A 16550-nucleotide genomic window follows, 5' to 3' on the forward strand; every position below is an offset into this window, starting at 1 on the left:
TTAATAGATTTTTCTGAATTAACACAGATTTTATATTTTATCTTTATTTAAAAAAAGCTTATAAACTGCTGTTTCTTCATTTGTTTAGCACATGTGCTCTACCACAGTCACTGCTCTATATTCTGATTATTCCTGAACTTCCAAAACCCTCATTTCTTTCCAGGCTAGTTTACAGTAAACTATGAAGTGGTTTTAAAAGATGTCCTATCACTTCCTTCCTTTGATGCTCCTCAACCCCAGGCAAGGAAAGGAGCCCTACAGCCCAGTGGTAAAGGCAGGACTCCCTGCCAGGGAACTTCTCCACTGACCCACACCCAGGGCCCCACGACATTCTCACGATCTGAGTCAGTCATAACAACAGAGTCTATCTAAGGGACAATTAGGTTAGTAGGACACAATCAGTGTCTAGCAAAACAAACTGAATGTGTTACTCTACTTCTATGAAAACTCCTGCCTTGCCCCCTCCTGCCCACCCTCGCCCCTCAAAAACAGAAAGAAGAAGAAGAATTAGACCTCTTGGCTGCTTGACCTCCGTTTTACTGTGCACAGACTTCCAATGCAATGAAAATTAACAGAAAATTAAGAAAGAAGGGAGAAAAAGCAAGCAGGAAAAGCCACTGACTCACAGTCACACAAAACTGTCCTAGCTTTTAATAAAAAGATTTCTCAACAAACTTAAGTAAACCATGGCTATACTTTATGTTTTAAAATTTACCTTCTGAGGAACTAAATTCAATCGCTGTTACATTCTTCTTCATACCACAGAACCACACAAGTCTTTAAACGGATTCTGTGCAGCTGACCAAGGCGGCTGCGGGGCAGACTTTCTCAGCCAACACCGCCCATCATGTCACTGCTGCTGCACCGCCATGCAGTCCTCTCCTGCTCTTCTGAACACACACTACAAATCATGCCAAACTTTTACAGTCACTAGAAACAAATGTACTTTCTCTGGCACACTCATCATGTGAAACTATGATTTTATGAAGATACTACCCAAAGAACAAGGATGACTGTTTTAAATTAATAGTGGCAATAATAAACACGGTATGCTGAGGAAGCTACCTAGGACTGTACGTGAGACTTTAAACATAAAGGACTCATTAAAAAAACCCTGAAAATCTAATTAATAGTGATTACAGACTTACACTCAAAATGGAATTATATAATTGACATCTACTTCAGTTTTGTTTTCAGAAACCTTCTGACTCTGCAGAAGTCCATTCCTCTGACTAAAGAACTGATAAAATCTTAGAAAAATGGCAAACAGTAACAGGCTTTAAAAGCACAGATTTATTAAGGATGGAAACAGCCTTATTTGGGTCTTCACAAGAGATACCTTACATGTCATACTTACAGCTAAAGTCAGGCAGCAACACAGAAGTTAACTTTTAATTTCTCCCAGGATTCACTGAGTATTTACTTACCTTTTAGTGAACCTGCCCTTTTACGTGAGGAAGGCTGGACAGGCCCTGACACACCTTCCCCAGGCATGCTCACCTGCTTCCACCTTCCATGCTGACGACCCCAGAGCTGCTCCCCAGCCGGACTGCTCTGCGGTGTTCAAGCCACATGCAACCACCAGCTACCTACCAGACAGGTCATGCGGGCCTCCCACAGGCATCCAAGGTCCACGTAAGTGAGGCCTTCCCCACCCCCGCCCCACCAAGAAGCCATGTTTGTTCTTAACTTGGGTAGTTCTGGCGAATGCACATTGAATGAGAACGGAGGAAGCTGTTCTGTACTCTCGGCGTAAACAGCAGGGCTCTGAACTCTACACTGATCTGGTTAATATTTCTCCGCCTTTGCTCTTCAGCACTGGGCACTATGGTAACTTTATCTAAAACTGAGGCAAAACCTGTATTTCCTTGTATCTTAGAGTATTTCAACTTTCCCTTCCCAAGCCAAGTGGAGGGATCTGTGCCCTTCTGACAGTCACTGACTGGATGGTGCTCCGCGTGGGAGGCCATCTTGGCACTGCAGTGACAAGGGCAGACCAGAGGTAAGTGTATTTTGCACAGAGCTTTGAGAAGGCCTCCAAAACCATACGAGACAAGGTTTGCCCTCCTGACCCCCATGATCATACTCCTTCTGCTTATGAAGGAGGACAGAGACAGTCACAACTGCAAAAGAATTAGAAAACATAACAGAGAGATGAATCAACTCTTCACGCTTAGTCAAAGACATCTAAACCCCTGCCTTCAATGAGGCAGCAAACACCAGGACACAAATAAAACATCCTAAGAATCTGCAAGAAACAGATTTCTTCATGTCTTTATTTCATCCCATTTCAATAAACAGCCACAGCTACTCAAAGGTGGGGGACAGGGGTAGGGAGAAAAACGTGCTGGAACTGGAGATAAAGGACAATATCACCTACCCAGACCCTCTGCCGTGACTGGGACCCATCCCAGACGCCCATCTGCTTGCTTTCTTATCTTCTCCAAAACTCATTCAGCCACTTTTTGACCACAGCTAACGTGTCTACCAGTGGCTGGGAATACAAAAAGCACTGAGGTAATTCCAACCCATCAGGTTATTCTTAGGGGAGACAAAGAAACAGACTTTACAATATCAGGAAACAAGTATTCCACCAGACGCCGTGGCAGGGACTGCCAGGACAAGAGCTGATGGGAAGGATGCCCAGGCAGCCTGGCAGCCAGGCCAGCCCTGCAGAGAAAACACCGAGGTGCATCTGAAGGAACTGTGCGAGCTGGCCGGGCAGAGGACGGGGACGTCCCGACTGACGCAGGGAGAGCGGGGCCACCACAAGCAGGGCAGGAAGACAGGAGCTAAGACGCAGCAGAGCAAGCACCAACGCCCAAACCGCAGTTAGGAGACTAAGGGATTGGAAATTATTCAAGACAATAGTTGAAGGATTTTAAACAAGGTTAAAACCTACCTAGAAACAGGTAGAAGGTGTTGGGGGTGTTTCCTTAAAAACTGAATCAACGAGTAGATAGACAAACAAATAAATTTAACTTAATCCTAAATTTTAAAAGGGGGAAAAAGAGGACGCTAAAGGGGGAATCTATTTTTTAAAAAAAAGAAAGAAAGAAATAGCACTTCTTCTTGGTAATCTTACTTTTTCTTGGTAACTTTAAAGTATAGTATAGGATCGCTTAAGTCTGGATTTTCAAATATAAACTAAATTTCTTCATACATCTCATAAACCAAACTCAACTTAATACATTTTTTTAACAAATATATCTGAGGTCCCCTTTATAATAACCTTGATTCTATTTTGATGCTAGTTCCTGACCTGCCATTAACTAAGAACCAAATAAAGAAGTATCAAAGCACTATAGCTTTTACCCCTATTAAAAACAAAACTTGAAACCATAAAGGTACAAGTAACTCTTTATAATCACATCACAGGAGAGGAAAGGTCGATCTTCTGAGCACAGTGTTCAAGACCTTTGATAAGGTGGTACCTTCCCAGGTTAACTGCCTATGTGTCTCTTCTTGAGTTCATGAATATACAATGTATTTCTGGTCCATCTGGCTTGGCCTTTAAATGTTTTTAAAATAATTATTGACATTTTGATTGTTCTTTTAAACTTCTAGCAATTAAAAATATGAAAAGATACTAAATAAAATGTATCTGTTTTGAAGTGGAACAACTTTTTACTATGTCAGCATTTGATGAACACAAATCAAACGATAATTTTCCATCAATTCAAATTAGTAATTATTCCTAAGAAGGGAATAACTTAGTTCAACATTTTCTCCATGAGGGGATTATCAGAACATCATAATGGAATTCATTTGGCAAATATATACAGTAAGCACCCTCTATGGGCAGAGAGAGGTTCCTTTCCCTTTACAGAAAAGCCAAAGCACTTACCTTGAACTAGGAATGGGCTAGCCTCTAAGGAAGGGAAACAGAAGGATACTTGGTGAACACCTTAGTAATAAGTCAGGTTCAAATCAATGTCATCTGACTCCTGGTCCTGTTTCAATGTATGTCCTAATTAGAGGAGCTCAGTTCTTACATTGTTCCTTGTTGCCCAAGCCTCTAATTTATACCTAATCACCCAACTGGTCTCTGTCCTGACCCCACACCCCTCTCCATCCCCACCAACTTCGTGTCTGGCATATACTCCTGTTTTTTCCCAGTCCTGGTTCCCATCTCACCCCACTCTGAGATCTTTCAAAAATTCAGAGTTCAGACACCAAGCCCAGGTGAGACCTTTACCCATTTCACTGAGTAAACCTCCCTCATACCACGCCCTGTGGGCCCCTGTGTCTGCCATTCACCCTATACTTCCCTGAAATCAACTGCTCAACTGTCCTGGACGTTCTCTCACTACTCGTATCTACCCAGACCTTCTGCCCCATACAGGCTCTGGGATGCAGTCATCTGCCATTCCCTGAATGGCCAGTTCTGACAAGAATGGTCCCAGGCCCTGCAGGAAACACAAATATGTACAGGACATGATTCACACCTTCCAGAAGCACATATTCCAGGGAGGAAGCTAAGACAAGTACAACAACAGGGAGAGTCGATAAGCACTAAAGGCCTAAAGAAGCAGAAGGAAGATTTCTTTGTACTTTTTGTATAACATTTGAGCAGAGTCTTAAAGGATAAAGATGATTTTTAATCACTGAGATTGAACAGCTGAAGTATAAAAAAATGGAAATTAAAAGCAGCTAGAAAAAGATAAAGCAGAGGCCAGAAAGGGTACAAAATTTATCAAAAAATGGTAAGTTGTCAGATGGGACCAACATCTGGGGGAGAATAAAGAAGTGAATCTGGAAAGGCAGGTCAGGGTTGAGGCTGAAGACAGAGGTCCCGATACAGAGCTGTTAAAGACGGGTGAGCCAGGAGTGATCATACAGATAACACTGCTCACGCCTGTCTCCCATCTTCCGCAATTAATCAAAACTGAGTTTTAAAAGCATAAAGATAGATCTTTGTTTAGATTATTTGTCTACTCACTGTGAGCTACTTACCAATACCCCCAAATTTCTTTCTTCAACCTGTGAATTGGTGGGGCCCAGTAGGAAAGTGGGGAGAACAATAAAGGAACAAATGCGAAAAGGAGGATCATAAAGGGAAGAGACACAGACTCACCCTTACAGCTGCCGCAGCTCTCCAGAGAGCAAACGGCCTGCCTCTGGGCTTGCAGGCAAGTATGCCTTCCAAATTCAGAGAAAGCTGGCCTTGATTTGAAACTAAGCTTAACATCAAATGCTGTGCAGCCAACTGGATCATCTTTCCAGGGGTCTCAAGATGCATACGCAAATACCCCACAAACTTCACAATGAAGAAAAATGGATGTTCATTTGGGTCTTACTCTGTAAACACTGCCATTCAGAGGCTGACAACCCATCTCGTGAACAAAAAAGGCCTAGGAACTGTAGCGTGCCCTGCAGGGACCACAGCCCGGGAGACAGGGTGCCCTGGCAACCGAGCACATCGTTGCAGCCCAGGCTCCTTTTTATTAACTGAACCATTAATCACACCCCGTGATCTCTCTCCTAAGCCAGACACTCAACTCTTAAACTGAGTTCTGTGGATATTAATTTAACTCACCCTAAGACCCTGTGCTTGGCCTCTGAAAACATACAAAAACGAACCTGGACTCAATCCAGGACTTCAAAACCTTCTTTGTCAAGCTGTTTCTTCTTACATTATTTATGATCTACATATGTATATGTGTATAAATATATATTTCTTTAAGGTGGGTGTAGAAATGGTGATAAACAAAAAGGGCCTGAATTTATTGATACACTCCAAATTAATTAAAGAAAAAGGTAAACAAAAAATCACTGATAGAAAGTAGTTTTAAAATGGCCACATAGGCTTGCTTAAGTAAAGAACATAACTTACATGTTAAGGCCTGTATCTGGGACAAGGAGGGCAGCTAGAAAGGACTCGAGAACCAGCTCCTTGTTATCGATGGAAAAAGGAACAGGTTAGTCATCACGCCGTCATCACGCTGTTCCCAAACACTTTCCAGCTCGGCCAGATAAGCAGGACAGGAGAGCCTGGCAAAGTCAAACCCAGGAGCAAGAGAGGCAACTGCAGGTAAAGCTCGGGCCTTGGGGCCTGGAGGCAAAATCTCTGCTGCCAGGCTAAGGGCTTTGCCCTTAAGCAAAATGCAAACCATCTCGAGGTAAGGGAAGTGGTAAGCCTTCACACCCAGCTGAGAAAAATACCCTAAAAATGCCAAAAATGGTGAGAACAGCACACAGCACAAGCAGTACACTCAAGAGGGACCGTTTGGTTGGGACAGAACTAAAATTAACACTTAGATGTACTATTTTCTCTCACTAGTTTGAAGTGGAATTTTCTATTATTACTCAATTCTTATTTACAGTTATGTGTATTTATCTAATTTATTTTAATTGATTTATAACACTGATTTCAGTAATACCTGGCCACCAGTTGAGCTGAAACATTGGCTACATATGCTTAGAAGGGTCTGATTACTAAGTGTGAACTACTCCAAGGGCCACACAGCCCCAGTGAGAAATGATGGTAGCAGTAGGGATGGACTTCCATCATAAATAATTTTTTAAATGAAAAAATCTTTTTTAAAAAGGCCATGTGGCATTTCTTACTGTTGCCTGAGGAACACCTCCATTAAAATCACTTGCACTATATCAGAGAACAGTAGCTTTCCAATCTGTGTATAACAACCATCTGGGGTACTTGCTTTTAAACGCCAGTGCTTGTACTTATCAAATCAGTGTTTCTGACACAGGCATTGTGAGGACCATAGTTTGAGAAACACAGTAATAGGACAAATGCTTTGAAAATACAGCCTACCATGGTGATGGCAAGAAGGTCACTATGTATTCTTGAACAGCTATACAAGTTTTCTGAAAATTATTTTCAATGTACAGATAGATATAACTATTTCAAGGAATTATAAGACAAATCCTTTAGGACTGATTTGATTAATCTCTAATAACTGCTTTGTAAGATAGGATTTTCACTGAAACAGGGAACACATATAATAAACAAATGAGAACCAACTTAAGAGAAAGGCATGGCTACAGAGAAAAAGGAAACAGCCCATCATGATCTCTGAATCATGGCAAAAGAAGAAATTAAAGGGAGAAACTGGTCAGTGGGGTTAACAAACGTTTCAGTCATACATACTGTGCAAGAAGCAACAAGGACACGTAAGTTATTGTCAATACAGCAAAATGACAAACAAACAATGAAGCCTGGCCCTCATGAATCAAGGTATCTAATATAATGAAATGTGTTATTTATGAAATACTGACCAAACAACCCTGTGATCACCCAGAAGCTTTCTGGCCTTTACTATCTATCTACCATCTCTAACTAAGGACTGCTTCCTAGAACTGGCCTCCATAACAGGAATTTCTTCTTCTTTGATCCTATTTCATAGTAAGGATATAGCAACATACGCTAACGTTCCTCGTTCTAGAGGCAACAGAAATACTTCCCCACTACACAGCTGGGCTCTCGAATATTTGCTGACTTGAATCAAGGCCCTGATATGGGCAATCAGAGGTGCAATGTCACTCTATCCTCAAGTCTTTTTTTGAGCACGTACTGTGAATGCAACAAGACTGCCAATTCAAGCAAGTGAAAACAAAACACCATGCCTACTACCAAGAGCATGACAAAGGTAACACACAAGGCAATATGGACTATTAAGGAATCTAGTGGAATGTGGATTAGCAAATTCACATCCTTGAGTTTCAGTTTATTCTCACATTAAATGAAAAGGCCAGTTTAGACAATTTATAAGTTTCCTTCCAGTTCTGAAAGTATTTGATTTAGTGAATTATGGACTTAAGGTCTCCTAAGGGAAACTACAAAATAATGGTGAATGGAAAATTGATTTTGGAACAGCTCTTCTATGGTAGTATAAAATACAAACTGCAGATGACATATGTACAGGATAACCTGGGTACCTTTATCTCTCAGGTACAATCTCTGTACAACCTGAAAATATTCTGTTCAGAACAGAAAGACCAGAAATCTTAAAAATCTTTTGTGTGGTGAAGAATCTGGGAGGGGAAAAAAAATGTACAGATTTTGCTTGTTAAATTTTAAGTGTAAGTGAATAGAAGTAAAGATGAGGTCATCAGGTGACCCTAATCCAGTAAGACTGGTGCGCTTTTAAGAGGAGGAGGAGACACATGAGGAAGGCCACATGACACAGGCAGAGACTGGAGTGGCGCACCTATCAGCCAAGGAGCGTCCAGGACGGCCGCCAACACAGAGGCTGAGAGAAGGGCATGGGGCATGTTCTCCCAGGAGCCTGCATGGAGAGCACAGCCCTGTGGGCAATTTGATTTCTGACTTCTGACCTTCAGAACTGTGAGCGTAAACACCTGTTGTTTTAAGCCACCCAGTTTGTGGTAATTTGTTGGGGCAGCCCTGGGACACTAATACAGGAGGTGTTAAGTACCGAACCCAGAGCATCCATCACCTGGACCGCAGCAGTCAAGGGCCCCCAGAAGAGCAGCGCCATCGTGAGCAGTGGCTGTGTAGTCCCAGGCTGGTGGCTTTCTGATCACGAAAGAGGCAGCAACTCCCTTGGTGGCCCAGTATTGGGAAACCTTGCTAGAAGCTCAGACTCCCTCCCAGCCACCAAATACTATTAAACATGGTGTAATAAATTCCTTCCTACTTAAAAGAGAGAGGGAGAGAGCGATGAGAATGATTAGAAGAGCAGTGGGAGAAGCACCTAATAAAATACAACTCTTCATCAACAGCTGATACTTTGAACACTCTAGGTCACAAAATGACAAAGTGAAGTTGAAAACAATATGCCATTCAACAACCAAAATATTTATCAAATGTAGAAACTTCATTAAAACTTTATTTTAGGTATATATTAAAATGTTAAAAAAATGCCATTTTTCACTGAATACCTCACCTGCTACTATGTTATTCTAAATGTGTCTAAATACCAAAGACTGTTAAACACACACACACACACACACACACACACACACACAAAAGAAGTGAATTTGTAGGTTACCATAAAAAATTGAGAATAAATATCAATTTATTCCTATAAAATCAATCCATCAATAAACATTCTTCTTGTATAATGTCTTTCAATTTACCTGTACTTGTTAAATAACAAACCATGCTTAGAAGTAAACTATTTGAAATAAGAACAAGCTATTTGCCTGAAATAAATTACCTATTGTCCAGTTCTGGGTATCTTTATGACAGTATGCAAACATATCCCATTATTTTACTATAGGGTTCAACAGATATAAAAGGCAATGGAAGATTGGCAACTCCTTACATTTTAGAGGTATAACAATTTTTCATAAACATGTCTAACTGTTCCATTTTTCCAATCATAATATATAGAGGATATGTGGCTTTGCTATGGTTACGACCACAAAAAAATTAGAGTAATTTGCCAGTTAAGTAGCAGAATATGAGAAAAATATCTTAACAATAAAAAAAAACAGAATTGGAAGCACACTAGAAAGAATATTTTAATTTTTTTCCATTTTTGAATCAGTATTTAAGTATCTTTCTGCAACTCTCACTTTTTTTGTTGTCCAAACTATAACCCCCAAGGCTCTTGTGGCTTTTTCTACCTGAGGAACTAAGGATTACTGCCCTCTCCCCACAAAGTTTAGTAAAAACATTAACTCATGCTGGGAACAATTAAATTATAAATATGGAAATCACAGGGCAAAAGGGAAGAATAATTAAGGCGGAGAAAGTAGAAATGGCAGCAGAGCTGGGTAGGAGCCTCTTCAGATAAAGCTGGGCAGCAGGGCCTGCCATCAGAAGAAACTGAGAAGACGTGTTTTTCCCACCACAAAATGTCCTAAGAATAGAGAAAGAGGTGAAATGAAACTAACACTCACTGAGCCTACTACCCTCCTTCTACAAAGATGTTGTCATTTACTCCTCAAAGCAATGTGACCTGAGCTGAGAAAACTACGGTCTGAACAAATCAAGTAACTCAAGCAAGGTCAGAGAGTAGGAGCGAAGCCTTGGCCTTAGTCTTTTTCACATCATGGTAAACACAGAAAATGATATTTGTGCAGCAAGGTCACACAAAGAGAAGAGGCTGGTAGCAGCTGCTGGCAACTAGCCGGGAAGCTCTGAAGCCCCAGGCCCCGCCCCGAGGGGTCAATATTTCGGCCCACCCAGAACCCACTCCTGGCTAGGACTGGGAAATCCTTCTGTGTGAGCTCAAAACTGTTGCCTTTTCCATTCCATTCAACCGCTTCTCAGCAGCTGCAACCAGGTCAGCCACAGCTAACTCTACTGAAAGCAGAGTCAGGTACCCCGCAAGTACTCCCAGGCCACAAACGCCCGTGACTATAGCCTCTCCTTACAAATGCAGGCCCTTTTTAGAATTTTTTTTTTTTTAACTGGAAAAACAGTCTTTTATAAAAGACTTATCAATAAATAAATAAATAAAAAGCTTAATAAAATGATTAAATTAGAATGCCAAAAAAAAGAAAAAAAGGCTTAGTCAATTTTTCTAACAAGAAAAAAAAAATCTGTGCACCCTCTTGCTCATGCCAGAAATTTTCTCTAACAGCAGAAAAAGCAGTCACTCCAGTCGACTTAGAACAAAAACTACTAGTTAAAGAAACACAGCAAAGCACATTCCTTCTAGGGCTATCAGTCAATCAAGCAAAGAAAAATGTCTGACATCAGAGTCCATCTTGGCTTAGCAACAAGAAGGAAGCGGAGAGAGCGCAAATCCATTCAACATCACTGGATGGGTGTGGGATCCCCCCCTGCCCCGAGGCAAAGAATGACAGAAATCCCTGAACAGGTGAATAAATCTGAAAGAGGCTGATATATTTATGAGGGCTCTGAGACTAAACACAAAATTTGGCAATGAATAACTGGGCGTTATTCTGAGAGGACTGGGGAAGATCAAGAGAACGTCATAAGGGATCAAAGGACCAGAAAAGGCGAACACAGTGCTGTGGAAAATCCCTGTCAGCCCAAACATCCATCCTAGAATCAGGTTTAGACCCTTGGTATTACCTTCTAGGGCAGAACTGGGCCTCCAGCCTGATTGTATAAACAAAGTTTTACTGGAACACAGCCACACCCACCTGTTCAGGTATGTCCACGGCTACAGTGGCAGTAGCTGTCACAGAGACCATACGACTCACAAGGCCAGAAATATTTACTCTTTCATCCTTTAGAGACAAAGTCTGCGAACCCCTGTTCTCTACAAAAGCAACCTGGTATGAAAAAACTGCCTTTAATGACTTACACTGATTATCAATAGAAGACCAATGGCAAGATTTACAGAAAGGTCTATTTCCATTAAGTAACAGAAAACATATAAATTTCTAAAATTTGATAGACCAATTAAATAACTTCCATTCAGTTACACACTATTCCGATTAACACTTTGGATAGCTATTAGCAAACAGCTCATTGTATCGGCTCGTTATATACATAGTATGACAGCTGTTATTTTAACAAAAGTTAAAAAAAAGAAGTTATCCTGCTCAAAAAAATTAAGGAATGCTTCAAGACCATCTATCTGTCCTTCTCATTTCCACTGCTCACTAAAAACCATGAAATATATTCTCTAAGTGTTTTCCTTATTCTGTAAAGATGTATAATACACAGGGATAATCAAACTATTAATCACCAAAAGAGGAATCAGCAGTTTAGAGGTTTTATAGCTCTAAGAATGAATGGTTCTACATTAGTTCTATGTATAAGTTCAAAATTTCTCAATTGCCGTTATATCCTGCAAATAAATATATTTGATTACAATTATATAAATTCCCTATAAAATTGAAGGGAGGAAGAAATGAATTGAAACATTCGAAAGTATGAAGAAATGCTTCTTAAAACATCTTGTTATATATTTATAGAAATGCTGATAAAATAATTGCTGGTAAGGCAATTCAGAGCAAACATTAATCACACATGTCATTTCCAAAACACCCTTATTATTATGCTAAGTTTGCTGCCACGTTTTATGAATGATGTACTAAAACACCTACCCACATAACTCTTGAGCAAATATTTGAAGGGACAAATATATTAATTTGAATGAAACCAGGAATGTGGACAGTGTATTGCTTTATGCAGCTGCCCTGCACATTTTTTAAACACCAAAGCCTGTTTTAAAAAAAAATCAAAACCTGAAAGGAATTTTGGGGACCTATTACCTAATTAAGCAACTTCTTTTCCAAAACTGCATTAAGTAATCGTTATTCTCTCCTCTCCAGATGCCCTGAACAGTGGCTACACTAGTAATACCGGAAAGATACATTTTAAAACATCAGGCACTTCCAATGAAAACAGTTTTTGGTTATAAAACTCTCTAATGATTTCTCTGACTACATATTTAAGTTAAAAAAAAAAAAAGAAATCTACATTTCAGTAAATGCACAAGAGTCGGGAAGAAAATACTTAAATGTTTGCAATAAACCAGAGCCTCACACTGCCAACTGCAACCACCAGAAAGATGAAGGGAGGGGAGTACGAGATCAGATACTCCTGCGCACAAACTATACCCGCGTTCTGGTCATGTGGAGACTACAAAACTGAGTTTTACTATTCGGGTAGGTTAACACCCGAGGCCTCAAACCTCCCCTCCCCACCAGTACGCGGCCATCATACCAGGCGTGCTTTCCTCATTCTTGGCGTAAGTGCTGCTTTAGGGGCTGGAAAAGCGCTCTTGAAATTGTCCAGCCAGGACAATGTGTGAGTTGGAAAGGGCGTGGAGGGCGCTGCAGGTGTGACCCGAGTCAACGACCCCGAGCAGCACAGCAGTGCAAACTAGGAAATGAGTCTGCACTCCAGGGACGGTCTTTACTTTTTTAGGTGAAAAAAAAATTTTTTTAACTGTGGAAAGAGTCCCAAGTAATTGTAAAAACGCTTAAGGATTGGGATTCTGACATTTCTTGGTTTTCATTTTCAGATAATTTCAAAAAACGAGGAGGGGCTCGTGAGAGAAACGCGTAAAATGAGGAGGGGTCTTGTGAGAGCCCCTCCTCCCCTCCATTAGTCACACCAACCGGTGGGTCCAAAGCGCGGCTGAACCTTGAAAGGAGACGAGCACCACGGGGTCCTAGGAACCTGCCGCTGCGCCCTCCTCATTTTACGCCTGTTTCTCTCACAACCTCCCCTTACACTGCCCGTTTACCCCACACGCCCCCCATCTCACAAGCCCCCTCCTCGTTTTACGTGTTTCTCTCACAAGCCCCCTCCTCGTTTTATGCGTTTCTCTCACAAGCCCCCCCTCCTCGTTTTGCATGTTTACCTCACAACCTCCCCTTATCTTGCCCGTTTATCCCACACGCCGCCCCCCTCCCTTGAGCCCCCGGGGCCGGGGGAAGTGCCCGCCCTCCAGCGGGAGCAGCGCCGTCCTCACCGCGCATTGGCTGTGGAGGCCGTCAGTCTGAAGGGGGCGGGGCCTCCTGCTCGAGAGCCGAATCTCAGGACCGCGCGTCTTGCAAGGTCCCGGGCTGCCCCAGACCCCGGGAAAGCAACCAGCTTCCACTAGGGGTGCCTTAGCCTTTTAGTTTCGCCGCCCTCCTCTCGCCGTCCCCATAGTTTCTACCCCTTTGACGCCTCCGAGACGCAAAGTTTTTCAAAGTTCCAACATCTCTTCCCCACCCCAGCAAGCTCCCACCTAGTCCAGGGCCAAGCTGAGGATGCTGCGGTTTTAGGAGTGAAGCAACCTGTGGACTGGATCTCCTCGACGGTAGCGAGGGATCCCTTCGTCTGGAAATGAAGTTGCTTACGCTTTATGTTGACCGTTTTGGGGGCACTGGCCTTCATCAAGCGTTACAGCCAAGAATACTCGGCATCAATTCAGCAAGAGTTGCCACAAAGCATTACAGAGTTAATTGTATCTCTTGTCTAACTATTCACCCTTTCAGTGTTTGTCTGATAGTCCCAAACGTACCATAAACTTTTTGAGTGAAAGTACTATGCTATTCTCCGGCCACACCCGGAGCAGCTCAAGCTCCTAAACAGAACAGATGGGTCTCACACACACATTCTGTACTTTATTCTGTAATGCAACCTGGCGAGACACTCTGCTGTAGCCTGCTGGGAGTGTGCATACTCCTTGAAACTGCAAATTCCTTGGAGAAGGAATTAGAAACAGTGGTTCTAATTATAACGGGTACACAATGCTCTACAAACCATGGGCATCTGATCGTTTCAACTGCATCCTTAAGATCAGTAGCCTCAAAGGAGGGGAAAAATCATTCCACTTCTGCAATGTTTCTGACTTTCAATTCCATCACCAACAATGCTCAAGGTTGGAAACATATCTTACTGTAAAATAAGTCTATTCTTAGTATCTATCCCTAACAAGACCTACAGCTGTGCAAGAACAAGATTCACCTGTTTGAAACATCATCTCCCAAGGCCTACAGTATATAGGAAAGAGGTAACAGGGATTCTTAAATCTCACTGTAGGATCCTTCCTCTAGGTTGTGTTCGATTCCTGACCCTGTCCTGGGGCAATGTGGTCTTACTTTTCTCCTTCTCTGCGCTCCCCTTCGCCTCTCTGGCTTGGGCCTCAGTGTTCAATGTCTTTATTTCTTTTCCATTGCCACTATCACCACCAATGTTCGCTACTGCCTTGCAATCCCTCTCCCTGACGCTTCCTAGTTCTGACAGAGTCCCAGGAAAGCTCCTTCTCCAACAGACCGGTAACCCTCCCCGCACTTCTCAAGGCCGGTCTGCAAGGCTCCCACCACCCACCTCTCCTCAGAAGTTCGCTCTGCCCAGTCCGGCTGAGGCTGACGGCTGACAGCTGAACCCAACCAATCCACGTGGAATAAATAACCGCCGCCGCCAATGAGCGTGCGGCGGGAGGCGGAACTTCGCCAAGTTCCTCGGGTCCCCGAACCGAGACCTGTTGCGCCGCAGCCGTGGCCGCGGAGTTTCTTAGTTACGGCGGCGGCCTCGGACGCCCGAGCCGCACGGGGCACGAGGCTCTCGCCACCGCCCACGACCGGACCAAAGCCCCCGCCCGCTCGTCCGCGCGCCCCGCACAGCCTCCTCTCCCCCTGGCGGGGTCCCGAGGCTGCCGCGCGCGAGCCGGACCTACCTCCCCTCCCGCCTGGCTCCCGCAGGCGGCCCCAGCCGGCGGGGCCCCGGCCCACGCGCCAGAGACCCCGGTGGCGACTCACCAAGAAGCGGGGAGCTCTCCGTTCTCCGGCCGGCGAGGGACCCGGGGCGGGCGGGCGGCTCGGCCAGGCGGTGCCGCGCACAGGCCCGCTGGGCCAGGGGCTGTGGCTGCTAGGCCCGGAGCGCTGGCCACCTCCCGCCGCGCCGCCCCCGCGGACGCTGCAGGCACGGAGACCCACCCTGTGCACGGCGAGGCGCGTCCGGAGCGCGAGCTTAGCGGTGGCCCATCCTCCCAAGACTCCCGCTCCTCCTCCAGCGGCTGCTGCTGTCAGGAGTGTAAACATCCCGGCATCCCCGAGGAGGGGGCGGAGCGGGCGTCGGCACCGCCCCCACGCCGAGCCCCGCCCCCGAGCCCTGCTCTGGCCGCACGATGCATCCGCTGGCCTCCGCGGAGGGACCCCTCGACTTACGCGCTGGAGCCCGGGCGGGTCTGGAGAAGCCGTCCTGTGGTCAGGCCGAAACCTATTCCCCTCTTTCCGCCAACTTCCCTCCAAGCCGGGGGTCGGCTGCTTTTTGAGAACTTTATGTTTAAGTGCCCTATTTGCAAGCGGTCAGCCAAATTGGTGACAACGCTTTCTTCTTCTGGATCATAGCGTTTTGATCCCATCGTCTTTTCCTAGGTGATGTAACTGCCTCTGCGCTTGAGAAACTTACATTAAAGTAAGAGACCCAGCTTAGAGGACAGTGGCTTTTAGGACATTCCTGAAAGCGGAACTACCTGGTTTGGTCCCTAAGAGTCTTTGGGGGATGGAGGGACATTTGTTATATCCCAGAACCCTAGCACATGGAACTGCAGAAGGAATGCTTTGAATTAAGCCGCTTCGCTACTTCAATAACCTGACACGCGTTACCGGAGGACACGGCTAGAAGGCAGTATAGAGTCAACCACACCTTGATTGTAATCTCAGCTCAGGGGTTATTAACTCTGAGTATTATGTTATTTCATCTCTCCCAAGTCTCAGTCTCTTTAAATGTAAAAGGAGAATAGTAATAATACCTGTCTCTAGAACTAGGCTAGAATTAAATGAGATACAGCAAAAATGCTGAAGCGCAAGAGCCTGGCATAGAAGTGCTCATTAAGCAGTTGCTATTACTCCTAGGTCCGTTCACTAGTTTGGCTTCCCAACCAAAGGGATTCGAGCTAAGAATGAGTAGATTATAGCTCAAATGCTTAAAATGTTAAAGCCATGGAATTAAGATTTTGAAAGTTTACTTTTAGAACGAAAATAATTCAAAATCTCAATAGTAGATGTTGACTTCAGTGGTTAATAAAGTGTTAATAAACCTGCTAGACACTGTTCTAAGGAATAAAGATAAACCCTTACCAAGACACAAAGTCCCTGCTCTCATGGACCTTATATTGTAGAAAAGGTAATAATAATGTAATAAGCCAATAAATGCATACTATGTCAAATGGTGATTCATTAAAAAATAAAGC

The 16550-nt window shown here is 43.7% G+C and overlaps 1 protein-coding gene across 3 annotated transcripts in view; it reads right to left on the bottom strand.

The window, feature by feature from the left end:
- NEK7 (NIMA related kinase 7) overlaps positions 1-15408 on the bottom strand; it is a 150615-nt gene extending 135207 nt beyond the window's left edge. For 2 of the 3 annotated variants that reach the window (XM_082651210.1, XM_082651208.1), the window contains exon 1: positions 15115-15368. The gene's annotated coding sequence lies outside the window, so the exon portion shown is untranslated. Of the gene's footprint in view, positions 1-15114 lie in introns of all 3 variants that reach the window. The other variant, XM_082651209.1, reaches the window with a different exon arrangement.
- Between the last annotated feature and the right edge of the window lie 1142 nt (positions 15409-16550).

The sequence above is a fragment of the Grampus griseus genome (genome assembly GCF_964374135.1).
Source record: "Grampus griseus genome assembly, chromosome: 1".
In the NCBI taxonomy this organism is placed as follows: Eukaryota; Metazoa; Chordata; class Mammalia; order Artiodactyla; family Delphinidae; genus Grampus; species Grampus griseus.